A 26,921-nucleotide genomic window follows, 5' to 3' on the forward strand; every position below is an offset into this window, starting at 1 on the left:
CGTAGCAAGATAAGGAGTAACAAATGATAGAGTAGCACCCGGATCTAATAATGCTTAAACATCAAAGTTAAAGACTTTTAACATACCAGTCATAACATCGGGGAAATTCTCTAACTCCTGACGAGTCTGAAGGGTATAAAATCAGTTTTGGCGCTGACCGCCACCCGAGGTAGTGGCATGTTGATCTAGATGACTAATAGCCTGGTTTTGAACTTAGGGCCTAGACCCACCTCTACACTCCCTAGCATGATGACCGGTCTTTCCACCCTTGAAACAAACATCCAAAGACGCTAAGGACTCTCCTCTATGGTTTTTCCCACACTTATTACATGGAGGGATAACTTGACCACCCAAAGCACCACCTTGTGCCTTATTATTTGGCACCTTTTCCTTCCCAAATTTTGGAGCCGAATTATTTGAAGAGATTCGGCCTTGAAACCTTTGGCCTTATCAGAAACGACCATTTCCGCCGCCTGCGTTTTTTGTGAGAAAATCCACCTTCATACTGAGTCCTTTTGGACTCTCTTGAATTTCTCTCCTTAAGCTTTTCTCCTTCAATTTGATGGGTATAATTCATGAGCCTGGAGTTATCCATTTCTTTGATGAGCATAGCGGTTCGACACTCTTTCATAACCTAGTCCAACACTCCCAAATTAAACTTGCTCATTTGGGCATAAGAGTCGGTTACCAAGGATGGAGCATACTTGGACAACTTTTTGAACTTGAGGGCATATTCCCTCACAGTCATGTTCCCTTGATTAAGATTCATAAACTCCAACACCTTTACCCCACTTAACTCAAGTGGGAAAAAGTGGTCAAGAAAGGCAACTTTGAAATATTCCCAACCTATGAGACCTTCTTCTAACCTTTCCATTTTCCATTGATTGTACCATACTTGACCAACACCCTTGAGTTGGAAGGCCACAAATTCTGCCTTTTCTTCCAAGAGACTCTTGTAATATCTACAATGTTGTACAACTCATCAATAAAGTCTTATGGATCCTCATCAACCTTAGATCCATGAAACTAGTGAGGATTCATCATTTGAAATCTCTAACCCTTGAAGCTAGAGTAGACACATTGGGAGGAGCATCTACCCCTCAATTCACTAGAGTAGTAACAACTTGGGATAGCATTTGGAAAGTAGCTTAAAACTTTATATTAGAGACTTGATCATTCATATGGTCATTTGGAGCATTTGGCTCCTCATCAATATTTCTTCGAATGAGATCTCTTTGTGGAGGAATGATTCTGTAATCGCAAAGAGAAAGTGTTAGAGGAGGAAACCTTAGAGTTCAACTCTATAGCACGATGAGATCATGAAAGAAGTGAAGTATTTCCCAAGATGCCTTATAGCCTCCTATACATAGATGTGGCACGCTCCACACCGATGAACAAGATTCTACTCGAAGTGGCGTGTTAGACTTTCTAGGATACTTGAACCTTGTGCTTTGATACCAAGTTTATCATGACCTAACCTAGGTCCTCATCATAACACGGCAATTAGAATCCTGAAGGACTCCAACCAAGCCTCTTAGCACAACATTCATGTGCATACATCAGGTAATACATAATAAAATTAAATCAAAATACAAAAGAAAAATTCTTAATAAGAACATAAGTTTCAAAATGAGAAACGACAACATAGAGTCTTTCAATTACCTAAAATGCCTCTAATACTAGATAGGGGCATGAAATAATTTCCCATCTCACCCAATTGACAAGATAGAATTAATGAACTATTACTGTCAAACGTAAAATAAATGTCATGTCCTCAAACTATGAGGACTCACCAACATGAGGCTAGTAGTAAACTCTAGCCACGAACGGGAGAAGGATGAACGTAATCTTTGATCCCTACATTATGATACAATGTAGGATAAAAGTATGTGTTAGTACATGGAATGTACTAAGTATGCAAGAATATGCATGAAAAATAAACATAGAACATAATCAATATGAATCATTGATGCAAGACCAATATCTTTAAAACATATGTAAAGTCATGAAAACGTTAAAACATTTATCTCATTGGTCAATGCATCAAAAGAATCTCATAATCATCATAAGAACTTATAACTCAACTAAATCTATGTGGGATAGGACATTTAACCAACATATAAGACCATGCGAGCTAATACATAGAATCTAATGACTCCTGCATCGAGACAGGGAAGGCTACCTTGCTAGGGCATACTCCATTAAGTAACTCTTTAACTGGAATATTTGGATCCACTAGCTTCATCATATTTGCATATGCAAACCTATGTGGGCAATATAGTTTGGGACTAAAGGTTTTTACTCGGATTCCCTTGGGTAAGTAACTGCGTTACCATGCTGAACCCCTCCTAAATGCCCTCTCGGTTCTTAGTCTTTATCCCAACGGAACTGAAACAACTTGATCATAAACATTTAGGGAAAGATAATAATAAATATGAATCCATCTTTATAAAACATCATAATAATATCTCATCTATCATCATTATGGAAAATCATATGATTAGCTCATCTATTATATATTTCATGCAATGTGGGTGTACGTCTTCCATCATTACATATCTTTGATCATAAACATATTAAGGGACTTAACTTGCCCATTCATTAACTTTGCATGAAATATCATAGAATCATCATTCATAAACTTCTTTGCATAAAGCATCTTTAAATTCATTCATAAAGCTTTCATAGAATATAACTTAAAAATCATGACCATATCTCATAAATCATACTTGAAACTAACATATAGCTTCGGTCTTTAAAATTCAACTTGAAATCATGCAATATGATGTGAATATGGATAATTAGACTAATCATATTGAAATATATCATAATAGAGAATACCCAATCCAAATCATAAAATTGGGATTCCATGGGTGAAAGGTACCCACAGATGAAGTCCCACATACCTTGAACTTAATGAGTCCTTAATTGAAAATAATGGAAGCTTGACCTTGAAGAAATTCTCTTCAATTGCTTATGGAAGACGAAGACCTTAGAGAGAAGAATTGGGAGAGAAGGTTTTGTGATTTCAGGATTATGGACAGAATGAGAGGGTTATAATACTTTAGGATAGGTAATAGTTAGGAACATAGTCTCTTAAACTTTCCATATTCATTAATGAGATATAGAGAAATGATTAAAATAACCTCACTTAAAAACTAAAAACTGGACTCACGGAGGACCCACCACGGTCCGTGTAACTCACCATGGTCTGTGGTGGTGATCATGATAAATACCTTGGGACTTTGAGAAAATAGGAAAACTTCAGTACCTCCTTCACGGAAACCATGATGGTACATAAAGGTCACAATAGCCTATTGTGAGAGTCGTGGTGAGGATCCTTATTGGAGGGTCTATAGGGTGACCACCACAAAGCCCACCATGGTCAGTAAAACTCAAGATGGCTCGGGTGGTAAAGCATGTTCTCTGCCTTGAAAATAATTTCTGAGTGTCACGACCCAAGCCTAGGTCCTAGATGTGAAACGATGATCAGGATTACAAAGGATCCTAATCAAGACATCTTAGCATATATCGCATACATAAGGTAAAGAAAATGATAAAGATAAGTGAAAACAATAAATCAAGGAAATGGGTCTAAGGGATAGAAATACTCAATCAATTTCCGAATAGACTACATCAAAATATCGTCTAAACATGCCTCTTTTCTAGTATTTGACAGGGGATTAGGACAAGCTTTGAGCTCATCCGAATCATATGAAGAAAAGTCAAGAAAATGATGAGAAATAAAAGTCATATCCTCAATAAAATGAGGACTTACCAACTCTTTGATATCTAAAACACTCTAGCCACGAATTGGATGATCGATATCTGCCCCTACAATATGAGATAGTGTAGGCAAAATATGCATTAGTGCATAGAGGTACTAATTATGTGGGATATGCATGAACAAGTGAAGGAATGTGATCAATATGACATAAGATACACGACCAACATAATGAACATGAGCAAGCTATAAAATCATTTGAAAACATATGAAAACTCATGAGTTCAATGCATCATAAAACTTCATAGTATATCTCATTTCTTAACATTCAAATTGTGTGGAATAAGACCTTTAATCGACATATTAAGACCATTTGAGCTATAACATTTAATTCGATGATCCCCACATAAAGAATGGGGAGGCTACCTTGCCAGGGTATACTCCGTCATGTACTCAACTCAACTCAATTGTACTATATGTGGATCCACTAGCTAGGCCATGAAGGAAACCTACGTGGGCAATGTAGTTTAGGACTTTAGGATGCTACTAGGATTCCCTTGGGTAACTAACTGCGTTAACAGACCGATCCCTACCTATAATTCGTCTCGGTGCTTAGCTAATATCCCAACGGAATTCATTAAAACATGATCATAAACATTATAGGAAGAGATAGTAACTACCTATCAATTCATATTTATAAAATATATTAAGAATTTCCCAATAACCTTAGTGATTCACAAGAATCCATCCATAAATTCGGTGAGAATGCTCCTTATCACCATCTTTAAACATGATTTTGTGAGAATTATACTTATCAAACCATAGTAACTGTCATGACCCAACCCCATAGGCCGCGACTGGGGGTCCGACCTTGACCTCCCGTACACATATCTATTAGCTATGGTCATATTAAATCATAAATAAGATAATGTCATATAACAGAGACCTACCGAATGATAACATTTTCATAAACCTATAGCCCTTTTCGTTTGTATCACAACATGACAGGACACGCAAGCCGACAAGGCTGCCATAACATAATCACATATATCATATATCTGGTAGACCCAGCTGAATCAAACTGACATACACAACCCACATATACATGTCTGTAGACCTCTAAAATATAAATGACCACATATGGCGGGACAGGGCCCCCACCGTACCCACGAATGGACAAAACAATGTTATACATCAGTGGACAGTATCAAAAACTAGGCCCCGATACAATAGAGCCTCTTCCAGCTGAGCTGCATGGAATCCTAAGCTGATGGACTCCCCAAACCTCTATCTGTACCTGCGGACAAAAACGCAGCCCCTCGACAAAGTGGGTCAGTACGACATATGTACTGAGTATGTAAAACGTAACATAGTACAACTGAAGGTATATCCAAAATAGAGAAGCAGGGAACCAATTATCAAATCAGAAACATGTACTAGTACTTTGTGAATCACAAAAACATGCATGGTCAAATTTTTAATATAGCCTGCCCCATCAGGGGTCCAGTGAATCATATATGTAGTATCAGTATCAGACCCCGTGCCATCTCCACCTTATTACAACACATCATCATCATATATATACATACGTACCCGGCCCTCTAGTGAAGGGCTCTGTGAATAATGCAGTAAATTGTACGAATTTGATAACCGGCCTGGAACTCGGAGAAGAAGTGTTACAGTATACACGAGTAGAGTAGTGAGAAACCAAAAACAGTTTAAATCATTATCCGAGACTCAACTATATAAGAGGACTAAGTTATTGTTTAAGAATTCGAGTAACAGTATAGTCATTCTAGCTGCCCTCTAAGTGCCATTAGGGGCTACATTAATTACATCTCAAGGTTCCTAGACATATACCAAAGTAGGACTATTCAACTAAGAACTCCAGAGTATTCTTCTTCGAATAATTTAATGACTAGGAGTCTGTATATTCATTAAGTCCTCAATGTATAAAAGATTCAAGGAAATTAGCTTAACTATCCTACATGCTTTATCATTCAGAATTGAATAAGGAGAATTCAAGAATGGAATTACTTTAGGCGTTATATCACTGCTTACTTACCTCTACGACATGCCAAAAGAAGAGAAGGGACAGGCTTCACATACCTCTTATGGACTTCCCTTAGTCGTGTTTACGTCGTCGTCCTCGAAACCTATTTAACATGGAAATAAGGCAAGTATTAACAACCTTAGATTTTTCATCAACTTAGGCTACCCACTAGTATTCATAGCATGTATCCCCTCGCTTGCCTTCTCGACTAGTTCCTTAACTAGTTAAATTGTTAACGGAAATCGGACAGCACCTCCCCTATAATGTGCCCTATCCGAATTTTCCAACCATGTACTTAACACCTGAAGCCAACCAACAATACAACCATCAGCTCATATATATATAACATGGCAACATTACACAATATAAACTCCAAACGACTCGCCCGAAGTTACGATATCAAAAGAGGGTTTCTAGTTTCTATTTTGTGAAACCTTTAACCGTACGAAGCGGGGGGGTCATGTGGCTGTAACCAGAATCTCCCCCACCTCATTTAGAACACTCTTAGACACTGAAACACGCAACAAAACAACCAGCAGAAGCCCCCACGCGCACAACACCTTACTTCGACAACTATTTAACTATAGCGATTCCAAATTCGTTTATTTCAAACGCCGAACTTTTCAAAACTTTTCACCAACTTCCAGCAGCCCCTAAGGTGTGTAATACACCCTAATTTAACATCATAAACTTCAAATTAGAGGGGAAGAACTTACCTTTCCCAAAATTGGCTAGAACTCACCGAAATCGCGCCTCAGATTTTTTTTTAGCGTGCTGAATCATCGTGGCAGCCTATTGTCCGTTTTTTTTGATGCACCGAAATCTAATTTTATTCTACTAATACTTACATCTCATCTTGGTATATGCTATATAATTAATTTACAGAATGAAATCGGGACTTACCTTATTTTTCTCCCAAGCCATCACAATTTTCTCCTTAGCTCTAGGGTTTGTTTTCTCTTATTTTGGATGAAATTTGAGGGAAAAACTGAAGTATATGATTCATATACATATATGTGGATTTAGGGTGTGACACATGTCATCCCCAAGAGGTGACATGTGTCCATCCCCTATTGGGCCACCGTATCTACATGCTGAAGGAGGGGCTGCCACGTGGCAGTGGGGCCCACCTCCCCCAAGCAGGTGGGTCACCTACTTGACCCCAAGAAGGTGAGTCACCTTCTTTCTTAGGTGGTTCCATGTGTCACCCTCCAATTGGCTGCCCCGTGCAATTTTCTTTTCCTCCTCGTGGGTTCGTAATCTCGTTCGTAATCTCGTCTCACTTTAAGAGCCTATGAAACCCTTGCTACGTAAGCTTGGTATGTAATCAAGTAACTCACGTATGTAAGACTTCTAAACTAGTAGTTTACGTAGATAATTCGAGTCCTACGACTTGTTACTTGGCCTCCAACTCCTTTCGGCTTCTCTTGACCCTATTTCCAACCTTCCCTACCATGGGGTGTCACATTCTTCCTTCTTAGAGTTGTTCAATAGGGTCGTAACTTAAGCGGCTCACATACTAGCTTCTAAGTAACTTAAGGAACCTTCCGAGTTCAAAGATGTGGGGTGTAACATCCTTCCCCCCTTTAGAACATTCATCCCCGAATGTTAAACAAAATCTCCCTTAGAACTTTATACAAATCGTAGGGAGATTATTTGCGATCTTCTTAATACATACTTCCCTACAAGTACTTAATATACATATTTCAGGAGTTGGGGTTCCAATAGACATTGGGAATAGGTGCGAATACTTGTGTTTCATGTTCTCTTTAGCTTCTCCGGTCATCCTCTTTCTGGTTTTGGTTTTGCCACAGTATCTTGACGGAAGGCAAGTCCTTAGTCTACAATCTTCCAGTTTGCCGATCTAAGATGGCGATAGGTGTTTCCTCACAGGATTTTATCTCCTGGACCTCATCTATTGGCTATACTCTGGGTGGCTCATTAGTATCTTTGTGATGTATTCCTATTTGAAGGACTGGGCGTATAGTTTCCAAATGAGGTGGTAAGCTCAACTTACCAGCCACATTGACCACCTTATGAGTAACTTGATACAGTCTAATATATTTCGGGTTAAATTTCCTTTTCTAGGTGACTCTGTTATGAACGTCCAATCATCGATTTGAACTCTGTATGTCGATGTCAATAATCTATATATTATTTCTGCCGACTCTAGGTCGTTAGTCAATAGCTTGCTTAATCATGTTGGGGCCTTTTTAGTTTAGTTTTTCTAACATTAACCCATCCAATAGGGGACTTACACATCTTTCTCTACCGATCTTGTACGGGGCCATTGGGATACGAGAGTAGTAGTGATTATTATAGGCAATTTGATAAGTGATAGATAATCATCCCACCTATCTTTGAAGTTAATAACACCAGCTCATGACATATCTTCTAGCGTCTGATATTATGCTCAGTCTATTCAGCAGCTCGAAGGAAAATGCGGTACGAAGACCTATATGTGCTCCCAATCTCTTCTTGGACTGATCTCTAGACATTAATCATAATTAAAGTCCCTCTATCTGAGATATTAACTGGTAAACCTCACGGAACCTTACCATTATCCATGTTCTATAACTCCCCCTAACTTCTGCAGCATAGGTGCTCTTGATTGGAAGCAAATGGGCTGATTCCTTAGCCTACTCACAATAAACCATATAGCACCCTATTCTTACAGAGTATAAAATAGGTGCGTAATGACGTTGATAACTTGGGGGTCGTTAGCCTCGTATAGTCCTTCTCGACTCTTTCCAGAACTTTAACTGGCATTCTATATTTTGGGTTCTGCTTTTCAATCCTTAGGGTTGGCTACTGAATAATGCTGCAGCCCCCTCGTATAATGGCTCTCATAGTCATTCTATGCTTTATCTAACATGATCTGGTATAATTCTAACTGAATTTTGGCGTATATACTCTCCATCCTGTAGTAACCAGCTAGTTCTGCCAGTTTCGTTTAAACTCTTTCACGACTTTCCTTACCCCCACTGGTAACCTTCTAGAAACATTATCTTGTGTCATTCTTTACCTTTACAAGAATATGAGAGGGTACAAGAAGTATCCTAGCGTTACCTTGCTAGTCTTCATGTGTTACTCTGTTTTTTTTTCTCCCTTATCCTACATTTGATGTCGGGGGAAATCTTTGGCCCAATCGTGGCCATGTATTATGTCATCCGTAGTACCAATTCCATCTTGATAGTTTGGCTTAACCTATCCTTACATCTCTTGGTAGTTAATTGTAACTTGGGCTTCTTTGCCTGGAATCATAGCTATGGGGACTCCGTAAGGTCTTACCATTTCTTCACCCTACACTTTTACACCTTCTCGGCTGAATAGGTAGGCTTTGATCAAAAGAGCAGGGGCCAATATCATTAATCCACGGGTAACATTCCCTTCAGAGTCATCTATCGATGGAGTGTGGAATGAGTCTTGTAGTCCTAGTCATATTATGGAATTTCCGACTTTGGGTATTACTTCCTAGCTTTCATAAATTATATCAATTAGTACCCTTACCTTTTTGGGTTTTGCTTTTTTTTTCTTTTTCGCCCTTGGAGTTGGATACCAGTGGTGTCGAAATTCCCTCGCCCACTTGCCCATATAGTCATTCTGTGGTTTTCCTTTCATTAACTGGTTCTATGTTGAAGAGCTATGGCATTTGAGTGTGTCATCAGTTAGAAATTAGCTAATCCTTGTTGTTTTGATTAAGCCCTTGTTACAATTGCCTTAACGTATCTTATAATACTTTGGGTACATAATCTCATATTGTTTCTCCATCGCTAGTTCAGATTCCTCCATCTCGCGCGATCACACCAGCTCTAACGCATTAAGTTCCATCAGAATTTTGAAGTTAAGTGTGCTGGGGCGAGAGTAATATTAGGATGGGTGACCTCCTTGGTAAGTCTTCGTGTCGCGTTTCATTGTAATCCTTGTCATAATGTGTGGGGCACTTGACTTATCTCCAGATTTACCTCAGCACTGTCTCGCAAGTCTTTATGTTTTGCCCTGTCCTTTCGTCTGTTATCTTGCATCCAGTATCGGTGTAGACCTTTAGCTCCACGATCCTTTATTCACTTTCTGTTCTCCTCATTTTCTACCACAGGAGGCTTTCTATTCCTTTTTCTTTGATTATTTATCTATCGCAACATCATTTGCGACTAACTCTATAACCAACATTTTGTCTTTTGGTCTAGTATGTTGTCATTATCCTTCGTAATGTCTCTTAAGTTGATTGATATCCTTTCATGGTTACACTCTTTTGTTCTTATACGCAGCCGCCTTCTAGTGTTATATTATTCAGGGTCTCGTCACAACTTTTTATCGCTGCCTTATGTAGCATTCTGGCTTCCATCCAATTATTGGTAGCTTCCAGACCTTTCTAACTTGGTTCGGCAAGATATCTTATTGAAGTTTAGAAGTCCATCCCAAATATATTGCCATATCAGTTGCCTCCTCCTACCTTTGCTATTTTCTCACTAACTTCCCCCCTTTAGAGGGTACTCGTCTTTCATTTGTTGGTTCTTGTAGGCGTTTTAACTTCAACTAGGCAGTGCTAGTATTCTGACGATAACTATTCCAGGTTTTCTCGAAGTAGTGGCTTTGTCCCAACCTATATCCTTTGCTTCTTGGGGCGAATAAAAGTTGCGTCATTTGTTCCTTAAGTTTTCCATCCTCGCCCCTTAAGGGTTCCACTATTTTTGGGGCGACGTTGTGTACACGCATCTTCTTACTAGTGGTTCCACTTTATCCTTGCATACTCGTATCACACTGTTTAATTCATACATACATATCGATATCCCTCTTTTAGTTTATATTCGTATTCAGTTCTTGACATCTCTTTGAGGTATTTCTATTAGAAGGTCTTTCCCTAATTAGTCAATGGAGAACTATAAACTGTTATCATAAATCATTTTCCAACCATTGTTGGAAGAAATTAGAACCTCTTAAATATCACAGTACTCCTTTTAATACTTGACCTACCTGGTGTCCTTCTGAGTTTATCCTCGAGTTATGAACAACTCATCTAATTTACAATTAGGAGTTGAGGGCTTGGTATTTTTTTCAAAAAGAGTGAAACTCATTCGCGGGACATCTTATCCTTCATCCTGAGCCCTCTATTTATATTTCTACAGTACAAATACGACTGGAGATACTGCAGTCTGAACTTACTACTTAAATAAGATTTTGTTCCTCCGAAATAAAATTCTTCAAGGGAAAAGGGTGCCTCTTATCGGCGACCTGAAGGATACCTCTTACATCTTTGGTTAAACACAATAGGGGTACTTGGTATCAATTTCTCAAATATCTCAAAATTCTATGCTTCATTTCCTTTTCCCCATTCTGGGAAGAATTTGGCAGAGTTTCCTCTACACCTCTTACTATCCCGTAACCTGCACGCAGAAAATGCCAACAATGCCTCACAGGGCCAACACACACACACATATATATATATATATATGTATTCATGTCATATCACAGCCACACAGGGCTTTCAATATCGTCTCATATCGCAGCCGCACAAGGCTTTTAATGTCAATACTAACATAAAAATACTGGAATTACGTCGTATGTCCAACTTCAAACTGCATCTGTTGCACTTCCTGTCTACTTTTTTTTGAGGTTTCAACTTTATATTTCAATAACTTACTCGACGGATATCTTTCGTGGCTTTACTTTACTTACCTCCATGCTTTGTAACTTTCTATGTCATCAATTACCTCCTCCTGTTGGTGTTGTCCTTCTGTTAAGATCCAAAGTTAGTATAAGGAATTTTCTTATGACTCGGATCTAAAGCACGATCTCAGATGTAAAAGAAAAGTAACATCCTCAATGTCCTGTAGCTTCCTGTTTATAGATGTGGCGCGCAACACATTGATAACCAAGACTCTACTAGACACGGTCTGTAGACACTCCAAGGATGAACTGATCTGATACCACATCTGTCACGACCCAACCCCGTAGGCCGCAACTGGGGTCCAACCTTGACCCCCCGTACACATATCTATTAGCTATGGTCACATTAAATCGTAAATAAGATAATATCATGTAACAGAGACCTACTGGGCGATAATATTTTCATAAACCTATTGCCCTTTTCGTTTGTATCACTACATGACAGGGCACGCAAGCCGACAAGGCTGTCATAACATAATCACATATATCATATATCAGATAGACCCAGCATAATCAAACTGACATACACAACACACATATACATGTCTGCAAACCTCTAAAATATAAATGACCACATATGGCAGGACAAGGCCCTCGCCGTACCCCCAAATGGATAAAAAAATGTTATACATCAGTGGACACAGTATCAAAAATTAGGCCCCAATACAATGGAGACTCTTCCAGCTGAGCTGCATGGAATCCTAAGCTGACGGACTCCCAAAACCTGTATCTGTACCTATGAACATGAACGCCCCCAACAAAGGGGGTCAGTACGACATATGTACTGAGTATGTAAAACGTAACATAGTACAACTGGAGGTATATCCAAAATAGAGAAGCAGGGAACCAATTATCAAATCAGAAACATGTACTAGTACTCTGTGAATCAAAAAAACATGCATGCTCAAATTTTTAATATAGCCTGCCCCATCAGGGGTCCAGTGAATCATATATGTAGTATTAGTATCAGACCCCATGCCATCTCCACCTTATTACAACACATCATCATCATATATATACATACGTACCCGGCCCTCTAGTGAAGGGCTCTGTGAATAATGCAGTAAATTGCACGAATCTGATAACCGGCCTGGGACTTGGAGAAGAAGTGTTACAGTATACACGAGTAGAGTAGTGAGAAACCAAACACAGTTTAAATCATTATCCGAGACTCAACTATATAAGAGGACTAAGTTATTGTTTAAGAATTCGAGTAACAGTATAGTCATTCTAGCTGCCCTCTAAGTGCCATTAGGGGCTACATTAATTACATCTCAAGGTTCCTAGACATATACCAAAGTAGGACTATTCAACTAAGAACTCCAGAGTATTCTTCTTCGAATAATTTAATGACTAGGAGTCTGTATATTCATTAAGTCCTCAATGTATAAAAGATTCAAGGAAATTAGCTTAACTATCCTACATGCTTTATCATTCAGAATTGAATAAGGAGAATTCAAGAATGGAATTACTTTAGGCGTTATATCACTGCTTACTTACCTCTACGACATGCCAAAAGAAGAGAAGGGACAGGCTTCACATACCTCTTATGGACTTCCCTTAGTCGTGTTTACGTCGTCGTCCTCGAAACCTATTTAACATGGAAATAAGGCGAGTATTAACAACCTTAGATTTTTCAGCAACTTAGGCTACCCACTAGTATTCATAGCATGTATCCCCTCGCTTGCCTTCTCGACTAGTTCCTTAACTAGTTAAGTTGTTAACGGAAATCGGACAGCACCTCCCCTATAATATGCCCTATCCGAATTTTCCAACCATGTACTTAACACCTGAAGCCAAACAACAATACAACCAGCAGCTCATATATATATAACATGGCAACATTACACAATATAAACTCCAAACGACTCGCCCGAAGTTACGATATCAAAAGAGGGTTTCTAGTTTCTATTTTGTGAAACCTTTAACCGTACGAAGCGGGGGGGTCGTGTGTCTGTAACCAGAAGCTCCCCCACCTCATTTACAACACTCTTAGACCCTGAAACACGCAACAAAACAACCAGAAGAAGCCCCCACGCGCACAACACCTTACTTCGACAACTATTTAACTATAGCGATTCCAAATTCATTTATTTCAAATGCCAAACTTTTCAAACCTTTTCCCCAAATTCCGGCAGCCCCTAAGGTGTGTAATACACCCTAATTTAACATCATAAACTTCAAATTAGAGGGAAAGAACTTACCTTTCCCGAAATTGGCTAGAACTCGCCGAAATCGCGCCTCGGATTTTTTTTTAGCGTGCTGAATCATCGTGGCAGCTTGCTGTCCATTTTTTGGCTGCACCGAACTCTAATTTTATTCCACTAATACTTCCATATCATCGGGGTATATGCTATATAATTAATTTACCGAACGAAATCGGGACTTACCTTATTTTTCTCCCAAGCCGTCGCAATTTCCTCCTTAGCTCTAGGGTTTGTTTTCTCTTATTTTGGCTGAAATTTGAGGAACAAACTCAAGTATATGATTCATATACATACATATATGTGGTTGTAGGTTGTGACACGTGTCATCCCCAAGAGGTGACACGTGTCCAGCCCCTATTGGGCCGCCGTATCTACATGCTGAAGGAGGGGCTGCCACGTGGCAGTGGGGCCCACCTCCCCCAAGCAGGTGGGTCACCTTCTCGAACCCAAGCAGGTGGGTCACCTTCTCGAACCCAAACAGGTGGGTCACCTGCTTGCTTAGGTGCTTCCACGTGTCACCCTCCCATTGGTTGCCCTGCGCAATTTGTTTCCCTCCTCGTGGGTTCGTAATCTAGTCTCACTTTAAGAGCCTATGAAACCCTTGCTACGTAAGCTTGGTATGTAATCAAGTAAATCACGTATGTAAGACTTCTAAATTAGTAGTTTACATAGATAAGTCGAGTCCTACAACTTGTTACTTGGCCTCCAACTCCTTTCTGCTTTTCTTGACTCTATTTCCAACCTTCCCTACCATGGGGTGTCACATTCTTCCTTCTGAGAGTTGTTCAATAGGGTCGTAACTTAAGCGGCTCATATACAAGCTTCTAAGTAATTTATGGAACCTTCGGAGTTCAAATATATGGGTGTAACAGTAACTATCTTGGATCATAATTGATCATCATCTTAACTTCATCATTTAATCATAATCTCAACTTCATCCGTGAAAAGTTTCTTTAAACATTATTGAACTCATAATCAATTCATGAAAATTATGTTTAAACCCCATAATCATGATTGGAAATAGCTTTATGCATTGACATTCATAATTCAATTTAAAATCATGAAATTCATGTAGAAACATGCTTAGAATAATCATTGATAACAATTCAAAATGAAATGGCAATAGCCCAATGCAATTCATCAAAACTAGAGTTAATAAATAATTGAAAATTGAAGAAAGATCTTGAAGAACTTTGGGACTCCATGTGTAAAAGGAACCCATGGATTAATTCACACATACCTTGATTGAAATAACTTATAATTTGAGAAGAAACCTTGGTGAAATCTTAAACCTTAGCTTGAAACTTAGAGAGGAACATTGAGAGAATTGAGTTCTTGCCTTAGGAGAATTTTGAAAAGTAATTTTAGAATTAGGTAATTTCAAAGGATTAGGTAGATATAGGTTTGAGCTTAGCCATAATTGTGTCTAGTTTCATTGAAACAAACTTGGGAAATGACATAATTACCCTTAATTGAGTTCAAAACTTGACCTTATGACTTAGTTCCTAATAACTGTAGGAGAGATGACGAGTCATCAAGATGACTCATCCTGAAAGTCTAAGAAAAGGGTCTTGAATTCAAGTATCTGAAGTTTGTATACTAGTCTTGTCTACGAGTCATCATTTGGACTCCTCCTGCATATCTTAAAACTTGCAAACTTCGAATCTCAGAAATTTAACTTATGATTCATGATTATGACGCGTCATCTCGACCATGAATCGTTATCTTGACTCATCTTACAGGACTAAAAACATGCAAATTCATTAACCTCTGATGTTTTGAAATGAGTCATTCTTATGTCTCGTCAGCAGGATGACAATTCATCCTGTTGAGTCGTAGAACATCTCTTGAGGGTAGAACTAAACAAAACTCAAAAGGTCACTCTACAACTCACTTTTATGATTCGTAGAAAGCTATACAAGTTGTAGAGTGACTCGTAAACATGGGTTTAGTTCACATTTTGAGAATTTCTCCATTGGTTCCAACTTTCCGACTTTCAGGGTCTTACAATATCTCCTCTATGGGAACATTCGTCCTTGAATGACATCAACTTATCATAGGAAAAACACAAAAAGAGGACTAGCAACCCAACATGAATATGATAACACCTTAAAATGCATAGAACATGAAAATTTCAACTAAACATAAAACATGTCTTTAAAACTCAACTTTCATGAACATGCATGCATATGAATGACATAGGAGTAACTTAATATGTAAGATTTCAATCAAGTTGAACAAGGACAAATTACTCCTTTAGGATTGAGTAGAGGGAAAGAGGTACGGGTATCGCTTCACCATATCCGCCTCCCCTTCTTAAGTAGAACTTTCTACCTGTTGATTTCTCCACAGTACTTTGACAGACACAAGATCTTTGTTTCTTATCTTCTTAACTTGCCAATCTAAATTTCCACCGGAACTCCTCATAATCAAGTTCTCTTCAAAACTCACATCTTCCAATGGTACAATAGAATTTGGATCACCCCTAAATTCTCAACATAGATACATGAAACACCATGTGAACCATAGCTAATTCAAATGGAAAATCTAACTCATAAACCACCTTTCCAACACATCTCAATATCTTGTAATGTCTAACATATCTAGGACTCAATTTCCCTTTATTAATGAATTGCATTACACCCTTCATGGGAGCAACCTTCAAATTGACTCATTCATCCACCTTAAATTCAAGGTTTGTTTTCCTAACATGTGAATAGGACTTTTGATGACTTTGATCCATCTTCAGCATCTCCCTTATGAGTCTCACATTTTCCACAACATCTATTAACAAATCTGGACCAATCAAGGCCATCTCACCTACTTCAAACCATCCCACCAGGAATCTACATCTTCTCCCATACAATGCTTCAAAAGGAGCCACTAGGATGCTTGAGTGATAAGTATTTTTGTAGGCAAATTCGATCAATGATAAATGCTCATCTCGACTCCCTTTAAAATCAATAACACATGCCCTCAATATATCCTCTAAAGTTTGGATGGTTCTTTTGGCTTGATAATCGGTTGGAGGATGGAAAGCGGTACTTAACTTAATCTTCGTACCATGACCCTTATGGAACAACTTTCAAAAGTTTAAAGTGAATTGAGTACCTCAATATGATATAATGGAAAAGGGAACACCATGAGGTCTTGACATCTCCCGAACGTACAGCTTAGCACAGTCTTTGGCACCAAAAAAAGTCTTAATCGATAAAAAATAAGCCAACTTAGTCATTTGATCTACAATAATCTAAATGGGGTCATGTTGTTTCTTAGTACGAGGAAAATCCATTACAAAGTCCATACTCACATCTTTCCACTTCCAAGTAGGAATTTCAATGTCTTGGGCTAGACTTTCTAGTCTTTGATGCTCAACTTTAACTTGTTGACAATTAGGACACTTAGCCACAAACTCCGCTATATCCTTCTTTGCCATTCCACTAATACACTTCCCTCAAATCAAGATACATCTTGGTAAAACCTTAATAAATCTAATACTGAGAGCGATGAGCCTCATTTAATATCAACTCTCTTAAACCATCAACATAACGGAGTACACCATCTCCCTCTTGGAAAAAAGTGTCAATGAATTTTTCGGTAACCGACTTCTTAAACTCAACCAACATCGGATCACTATCTTTCTTGACCTTGACATCCGCCACAAGAGACGATTTTGAACTATTATGAAAAAGAACACCTCCATCAAAAGAATCAACCAAACACACACCTAAACATGCCAATCTATGAACATCCTTAACCAATTCTTTCTTGTCCTCTGTAACATGTGTAGCACTACTCATAGACAACCACTTAGTGTATCGGCAACCACACTAGCTTTGATTGGATGGTACAATACGCTCATATCATAGTCCTTAAATAATTCAATCCATCTCCTTTTTCGTAGGTTCAAATATTTTTTCTTAAGCACTAATGTAAACTCTTATTGTCGGTGAATACATCCACATGGAAGCTATAGAGATAGTGTCTCCAAATCTTTAAGTTAAACACAACCGCCACTAGCTCCAAGTTAAGAGTCAGATAATTTGTTTTATGCACCTTAAGTTTCCTAGAAGCATAGGCTATCACCTTACCATGTTGCATCAAATCACAACCAAACCCGACTCTTGAAGCATCAAAATATACAATAAAACCATTGAACCCTTCCGATAAGGTCAAAATAGGAGCGGTAGTGAGAAGATCCTTCAACTCTTCAAAACTCTTCTCACAAGCTTCCGACCATATGAACTTCACCTTCTATTGAGTAAACTTGGTCAAAGGTGGAGAGATCGATGAGAACCCTTCTACAAATCTCCTATAATATCGGGCTAGGACCAAGAAACTTCTAATATCCGAAGGGGACAATAGTCTAGTCTAAATTTTAACCGCCTCAATTTTCTTAGGATCAACCATATTCCCTTCACCAGACAAAATGTGACCAACAAAATCCACCTCTCTTAGCCAAAACTCACTTATTGAACTTCGCAAATAATTGCTTATCCCTTACAGGTTGCAACACAATCCTCAAGTGATTAGCATGCTCCTCTTCATTCTGAGATTAAACGAAAATGTCATCAATAAACACAATTACAAACATGTCCAAATATTATTTGAACACCCTATTCATCAAGTCCATGAATATCGCAGGGGCATTGGTCAAACCAAATGACATGAATGACCATACCTTGTTTGAAATGCCATTTTGCGAACATCACACTCCCTCACCCTTAGTTGGTAATAACTAGAATGGAGATCAATCTTAGAAGATTAACTTACCCCTTGCTATTGGTCAAACAAATAATCTATCCTCGGAATCATGTATTTATTCTTAATAGTTACTTTGTTTAATTATCGGTAGTCAATGCACATATGTAGTAAACCATCTTTCTTTATAACAAATAAAATGGGAGCATCCCATGGGGATATACTTGGTCTAATGAAACCTTTGTCTAACAGGTCTTTCAATTGATCCTTCAACTCTTTTAATTCTATCAGAGCCATTCGGTAAAGAGGAATAGAAATGGGTTGATTACCCAAAAAAAGGTGTATGCCAAAGTCAATCTCCCTTTCAGAAAGGACACAAGGTAGATCATCGTGCAACAAGTTTGGAAACTCATTAACAATGGGGACCGATTCTAGAGGAGGGGCTTCAGAATTTTCATTTCTATCCCTCATAAGATGATAGATACAACCCTTGGAAATTATTTTTCGAGCTTTAAGGCACAAAATGAATTGACCTTTAAACACAGAATTACTACCCTTCCATTCTAGGTCCACCAGCTCATTTGGAAATTGGAACTTAACCACTCGAGTCCTATAATCAATAGAAGCATAACATACATATAGCCAATCCATACCAAGGATAACATCAAAATTAGTCATCTTAAGCTCAACTAGATCACATAGAGTAACTTTATGGAAAACACAAAACTAGACAACTTCTAAAGACTCTTTTAGCCATAACCAACTAACCTATGGGAGAACATACAGAAGAAGGCCCTAATAACGTTTCATGGCTAACACTAAATATCATAGACATATAAGGAGTAAGAAAAGATAAATTTGTCCCATGATCAAGTAAGGCATAAACATTATAGTGAAAGATATGTAACATACTGGTAACTACATTGGAAGTCTTATCCACCTCTTGCCTACCATGAAGAGCATAGCATCAGTTGTTGTGTTGACCACCTTTTGGTTGCAATTGAGCACCTTGAGAAACTTGGCCTTGAGGAAGACCATCTTTAACCTTACATTCCTTAGCATGATGAGCCGGCTTACCACATCGATAGCAAACATTCAAACCCGCTAAAAACTTACCCATGTGGTTCTTGCCGCACTTCTTGCATGCGGGAGTCACTTGACCAATAGGAGCACCTCGTTGAGGCTTAGGATTGGGTACCCTATCATTGTCAAACCTTGGAGAAGTAAATTTTGAAAAACCTTGATCGTTGTAGCTTTAGAAAAAATGATGACGCCCACTACCTCCAGACTTAGCATGAGAGAAATTACCACCATCAGTCCTTGGCCTTTTGGACTCCCTATTTTTGTTCATTAGCTTCTCACTCTCTATTTTCTCCACATAGGTCATAAGTCTAGAGATTTCCATTTTCTAAATAAACATAGCTATCTTACACTCATTTCAGAACATATATGACACACCTAACACAAAATTACTCATACGATCTTTTGGGTTGACAACCAGGAATAGAGAATATTTTGACAATTGGGTAAACTTAAGGGTATACTCTCTCACACTCATACCACCTTGATTAAGATTGATGAATTCTTGTATCTTGGCCTCCCTTAACTCTAATGGAAAAAAGCGGTCAAGAAACACTCTTTTGAACTCCTCCCAAGTCACGTGATCCGCCTCTCTAGGCCTCTCACTTTTCTATTGATCAAACAAAAATTGAGCAACACCTTTTAGTTGATACAAGACAAATTTGCCCACTTAAACGGGCTAACCCCCATAATATCCACTATCTTGTGAATGTTATCAATGAACTCTTGTGGATCTTCGTCCATCTTGGAATCCCAAAACTCCAGAGAATTCATCCTCATAAAATCATGAACACTTATCACCGTCGTACCCATATTTTAGTTCACAGGAGCAACCACCTCATGATAGGATTAAGACGTAAGGGCCTGAGAAAGTACTTAGAAGGCCGCTCGAAACTCAGCATTGGAAACTTGGTCATTAAAGGGATCATTCGGAGCTTGTTGATGCTCTTCAACCACATTCCTTCTAAAGGGGTATATTCGTGGAGGCATTTTTTTAAAATTGCAAAGAACAAGCGTTAGAGGAAAAGACATAGTGTACCACTCTACCCATGACATGAATCACAAAAGAAGTGATATTTTCCTAATAATTTTCGTAGCCTCCTATTCAAGTATGTTGAGCGCTTCACACCAATGAATCAGACTCTACTTAACATGACATGTTAGACTCCCTGGGACTCTTCTAAACCTTATGCTCTGATACCAAGTTTGTCACGACCTAAGCCTAAGGCCTAGATGAGATACGATAATCAGAATTACGAGGGATCCCAATCAAGCCATCTTAGCATACATTGCATACGTAGGGTAAAGAAACATGAAAAATATAAGTAGAATTAATAACGCAAGGGAATTGGTCTAGTGGATAGAAATGCTGAATCATTGTCCAAATGGACTACATTAAAATAACATCTAAACATGTCTCTATTCTAGTTTTTGATGGGGACTTAAGAAAAGATCCTAGATCACCCAAATAATATGAAGAAAATTCAAGTAAATGATGAGAAAGAAAAGTTATGTCTTAGATGAAATGAGGACTCCCCAACACTTTGATATCTAAAACACTCTAGCCACAAATCAGATGATCGACGTCCGCCTCTACATTATGTGACAATGTAGGCAAAATATTTGTTAGTGCAAAGAAGGTACTAAGTATGTGGGATATGCATGAAAAAGAAAAGAAATGTGAGCAATATAACATAAGATGCATGACAAACATAATGAACATGACCAAGGTTTAAAAGCATTTGAAAACATATGAAAACTCATGGTCAATACATTATAAAACTTCATGTAAATCTCATATCTTAACATTCAGCTTGTGTGGGATAAGACCTTTAACTGACATCTTAAGACCATGCGAGCTATAACATGGAATCCGATGATCCCCACATCTAGAAAGGGGAGGCTAACTTGCCAGGGTATACTATGTCATGGTACTTAACTCAACTCAAATGTGATATATGTAGATCCGCTAGCTAGGCCATGAAGGTAACCTCCATGGACAACGTAGTTTGGGAAGTTAGGTTGCTAATAGAATTCCCTTGGGTAACTAACTATATTACGGACCGAACCCCACCTATAAGTCCTCTATGTGCTTAGCCAATATCCCAACAGAATTTATTAAAACATGATCATAAATATTATAAGGAGAGATAGTAACTACCTATCAATCCATCCTTATAAAACATATTAAGAATAGATCAATAACCTTAGTGATTCAGAGGAATGCATAATTTATTGAGAATTGTCCTTATCACTATTTTTAAACATGATTGTGTGAAAATTGTTCTTATCCCACCATAATAACTATCTTGGATCATAATTGATCATCATCATAACTTCATCATTAAATCATAATATCAACTTCATTGATGAAAACTTTCTTTAAAAATTATTAAACTCATAATCAATTCATGAAAATTATGTTTAAATCTCATAATCACTATTGAAAATAGCTTTATGCATGGTCATTCATAATTCAATTTAAAATCATGCAATTGATGTAGAAACATGCTTAGAATAATTATTGATAATAATTCAAAATGAAATTGATACATCCCAATGCAATTCATCAAAACTAGGGTTAATAGATAATTAAAAATTTAAGAAAGACCTGAAAGAACTTTGGGACTCCATGGGTTAAAGAAATTCATGGATCAATTCCCATATACCTTTATTGATATCATTTAGAATTTGAGAAGAAACCTTGGTGAAATCTTAAACCCTTGCTTGAAACTTGGATAGAAACCTTGAGAGAATTGAGTTCTTGCTGTGGGAGAATTTTCAAGATTAATTTTAGAATGAGAAAATTTGAAAGGATTAGGTAGATATAGGGTTTGAACTTTGGAATAATTGTGTCTAGGTTCATTGAACCAAACTTTGGAAATGACATAAATAATCTTTTTTAATTTCAAAACTTGACCCTATGACTTGGTTTCTACGAATCGTAGGAGAGATGACGAGTCCTCAAGATGACTCATTTTGCTAGTCAGAGAAAAGGGTCCTGAATTCAAGTCACTGAAGTTGTATATGAGTCGTGTGTATGACTCATCTTTATGAATACGAGTCATCATTTGGTCTCGTCTTGCAGGTCTTCACACCTGCAAACTTGGAGTCTCTAAAACTTTACTTACAAATCATGTTTATGACTAATCATCTCAACCACGAATTGTCATCTTGACCTATCTTGCAGTCCTGAAAACCTGCATGTTCATTAGCCTATGAAGTTTTGAAATGCGTAGTTCTTACGACTCGTCCTGTTGAATCGTAGAACCTCTTCTTAGGGTGGCATTAAACAATACTCAAGAGGTCAGTCTACGACTTACTCTTACGAGTCATAGAAATATCTACGAGTCATAGAGTGACTCATAAACATGGGGTTAGTTAAAAATTTGAGAATTTCTCCATTGGTTCCAACTTTTTGACTTTTAGGGTCTTACATTGAGGGTTTCTAGGGAAGGTCACCACGGAGGGCACCACGACTCATGGTGCTCACCATAGCCCATGGTCCTTCTCATGAACCTAACCTTGTATATTTTTGGTTTCTTAATCATTACCACGGTGGCACACCACGAAGCTTTGTGAGGACCATGACCCGTGATGGCCTTCGTGATCATCACCTGGTGCCAAAACTGAAATTTTTTGGAATTTCATCTTTTTTTTCCTTGTTTTCCATCTTTCCAACTTTCGGGGTCTTACAAAAATCTACTTATAGCATCGGCAACCATATTTGCCTTTACCGGATGGTATAGGACACTCATATTATAATCCTTCAACAACTCAACCCATCTCCTTTGTCAAAGGTTCAAGTCCTTTTGAGTGATCACAAATTACAAACTCTTGTGATAAGTAAATACATCCACATGGATGCCATAGAAATAGTGGCTCCACAATTTCAAAGCAAATACCACAGCCACTAACTCCATATCATTGGTCAGGTAATTTTTTTCATGAACCTTGAGTTGTCATGAAGAATAAGCTATAACTTTACCATTTTTCATTAGAACACGAACATGACCAACTCGTGAAGCATCACAATACATAATGAAACCATTGAAACCTTCCGATAAAGTCAATAATGGAGCGGAGTTAATTCTATCCTTTAACTCTTGAAATCGTTTCTCATATACCTCGGACTATTGGAATTTTACCTTATTTTGAGTCAATGTAGTCAAAGGAGATGTAATGGAGGAGAAAACTTGCAAAAACCATCTATAATAACCGGCTAAACCCAAAAAAATCTGAATATCGGAAAAAGACAATGGTTTAGGCCAATTCTTAACCACTTCGATCTTCTTAGGATCAACCATGACACTTTCACCAAAGATAATAATACTTATTATTATTATTGTTGTTGTTATTGTTGTTGTCATCATCGTCGTCATCGTTGTTGTAGTTTTTGTTGTAGTTGTTGTTGTTGTTGTGTTGTTGTTCTTGTTGTTTATTTATTAGTAATACTTTCACTAAGTGTCTTTATAGGTACCCAACCCAGATTTGCTTTCCACAAAAGCTATTTGAATAATAATTTAATTCATTATTATGTGTATTATCGATGTTAGTAAAATATTAGGTTGTTTCCTATATTATTGTTTTACTTTATTTTTGTGTATATTTCATTGTTTATTACATTTGTTATGTTATTTATCTCCTTCCCAATTTGAAAACATGAATTCAGATAGGACCCACAATTATGGATTCTTGAGGGTGCTAATAACTTCCCTTCGGGATCACTTGAACCCCTTACCTAGAATATAATGATTTCATAGATTATTTTGTTAATTAATTGGTTTCTGAATTATCCTACAAATTAGGTGGAAACAACCTTAAAATAATATTTTTCTTTGAGTTTGTTTTAAATAATTAAATTGATTTTTTAAGAGTCCCACGACGTTGCGCCTTATTTGAAAAAATATGAATGAAACAATGTCATCACTACACTCACCCAACTAATAGCAGGCCAGAGAGGTAACTAGATTTTATCAGCTCCCAGCTTTAGATCTCAAGAGTCGTCAGCTTCGGTGAGGATCTAAGACTTCTTAAGAATGAACCCACCAGTCTTCACCGATTCTAGGGTTAAGGAGGACCCCAGAATTTCATTTATGAGATGTGGAAAATATTGAAAGTTATGTATACCACTAAGATTGAGGGGGTTGAGTTGGTTTCCTTTCAGCTCAAGGATGTTCCTAATGTATGGTATAACCAACGGAAAGAAAGTGGAGGTGAGGATGCGGAGCTTGCTATTTAGGGTAAGTTCGAGAGAGCTTTCCTTGATCATTTCTTTCCTAGAGAATTGAGGGAAGAGAAAGTGGAAGAGTTCGTGAATTTGAAGCAAGAGGGTTTGACAGTGAAGAAGTATAGTCTGAAGTTCATCCAACTGTCTAGATATGATCTGGAGATGGTCCTAGAAATGCGGTCTAAAATGGGAAAGTTTATCTCTGGATTGGGGAGACATATGAAGAAGGAGTGAAAAGCATAACTGTTGATTTCTGACGTGGATATTTTCATATTGATGATGTATGCTCAGAAGTTAGAGGATCATAAGAGGAAATACAAGGAAGAACACTTGAGAAAGAAGGAAAAAATCAGCTGGGCATGAGAATAAGTAGAGGAAGAGTAAGGGCAAAAGGCATGATTAGCAGGGATAGAGTCACCAAAGTTCTAGAGCTAGGGTTCTCAAACCAGGCTAGTGTAACTCAAGGTTCGAAGGGAAAGCCTCCTTATACCAAGTGTGGTAAGCTCCATCTGGGAGAATGTAGAAAGGGAAGGAATGGATGCTACAAATTTGGTGAGTCTATCTTAGCTGAGAGGGTCTTTGAGTGTATCTACCCCTATTGGTGAGTCTATCTTAGCTGAGAGGGTCTATAGAGATTGTGATGTGACTATCTATTGCAAGGATACCATAGTTGACTTAGTTGAGTTAGACATGATTGATTTTGATGTAATTCTTGGCATGTATTGGCTATATGTTTGTTATGCCACTATTGATTATAGAACTCGGTTGTTAAGTTCAGTTTTCCAAATGAGGTTGTCTTAGAATAGAGGGGTAGCCTTGTTATGCCTAAGGGTAAGTTTATCTCCTACCTTAGGGGCAGAAATTTAATCTCTAAAGGGTGCATTTATCAAATCTTTAGAGTCAAAGATGATAGTGTTGAGTCCCCTACTCTTGAGTCAGTCCTGATTGTAAATGAGTTTCCTAAAGTGTTTCTTGAGGATCTGCCCGGAGTCCCTCTTGATAGAGAGATTAAATTTGGGATTAATGTTCTTCCCGATACGCAGCCTATTTATATCCCACCATATGGAATGGCTCCCACCGAGTTGAAAGAACAGTTGAAAAATCTCTTAGATAAGGGATTTATTAGGCCGAGTGTCTCACCTTGGGGAGCTCCTTTCCTATTTATGCGAAAGAACAAATGGTCATTGGGAATGTGCATTGACTATCGTCAACTGAATAAGTTCACCATAAAGAATAAGTATCCCCTTTCCAGGATAGATGATCTGTTTGAATAGCTTCAGGGTGCCACTTATTTCTCAAAGATAGACCTCAGATCAGGCTACCACCAATTGAAAGTGAGAGAATGTGACATACCAAAGACTATCTTTCGAACTCGGTATGTTCACTTTGAGTTTCTTGTTATGTCCTTTGGTTTGACCTATGCTTCTGCAACATTTATGAACTTAATGAACAGAGTGTAACAAATAGTATTTGGACATGTTTGTGATTGTATTTATAGATAATATATTGATATATTCGAGGAGTCACAAGGAGCATTCCAATCAACTCATAATTATTATACAAACTCTCAAGGATAGGGAGCTATATGCAAAGTTCTCAAAGTGTAAATTTTTTCTTGCTTCTGTTGCATTCTTAGGACACGTTCTATTTAACGAGGGTATACAAGTTGATTCGCAAAAGATTGAAGTGGTTAAGAACTGGCCAAGGCCCACATCCCTAACTAACATAAAAAGTTTCTTGGGTTTGGCGGCTACTATCGTAGATTTGTTGAAGGTTTATAATCTACATCTTCACCATTGACTAAGCTAACTCAGAAGAAGGCTAAGTTTCAATGGTCAGATGCTTCTAAGAGGAGTTTTCTAGAGTTGAAAATAAGAATGACTAGTGCTCCGATGCTATCCCTACCCAAGGAAACATATGGTTTTGTGATGCATATAGAGTTGGATAGGGATACGAGTTGATGCAGAAGGGTAAGGTTATTACATATGCCACTAGAAAGCTCAAGATTCATGAGAAGAACTACCCCAATCACGACCTTGAGTTGGCAAGCGTAGTGTTTTCTCTCAAGATTAGGCGTCACTATCTTTATGGTGTGCATGTTGATGTGTTCACACATCACAAGATCCTACAATATGTGTTTACTCATAAAGAGTTGAACTTGAGACAGAGGAGTTGGCTTGAGTTGCTCAAAGATTATTGAGCATTCTTTATCACCCAAGTAAAGCCAATGTTGTTGCTAATGCTCTTAGTAGGGTATCT

At 38.0% G+C, this 26,921-nt stretch overlaps 1 pseudogene; it reads left to right on the top strand.

The window, feature by feature from the left end:
* Window positions 1-9,570: 9,570 nt before the first annotated feature.
* On the top strand, window positions 9,571-9,690 carry LOC129888047 (5S ribosomal RNA; annotated as a pseudogene).
* Window positions 9,691-26,921: the final 17,231 nt, after the last annotated feature.

The sequence above is a fragment of the Solanum dulcamara genome, chromosome 4 (genome assembly GCF_947179165.1).
Source record: "Solanum dulcamara chromosome 4, daSolDulc1.2, whole genome shotgun sequence".
NCBI classification, from domain to species: domain Eukaryota; kingdom Viridiplantae; phylum Streptophyta; class Magnoliopsida; order Solanales; family Solanaceae; genus Solanum; species Solanum dulcamara.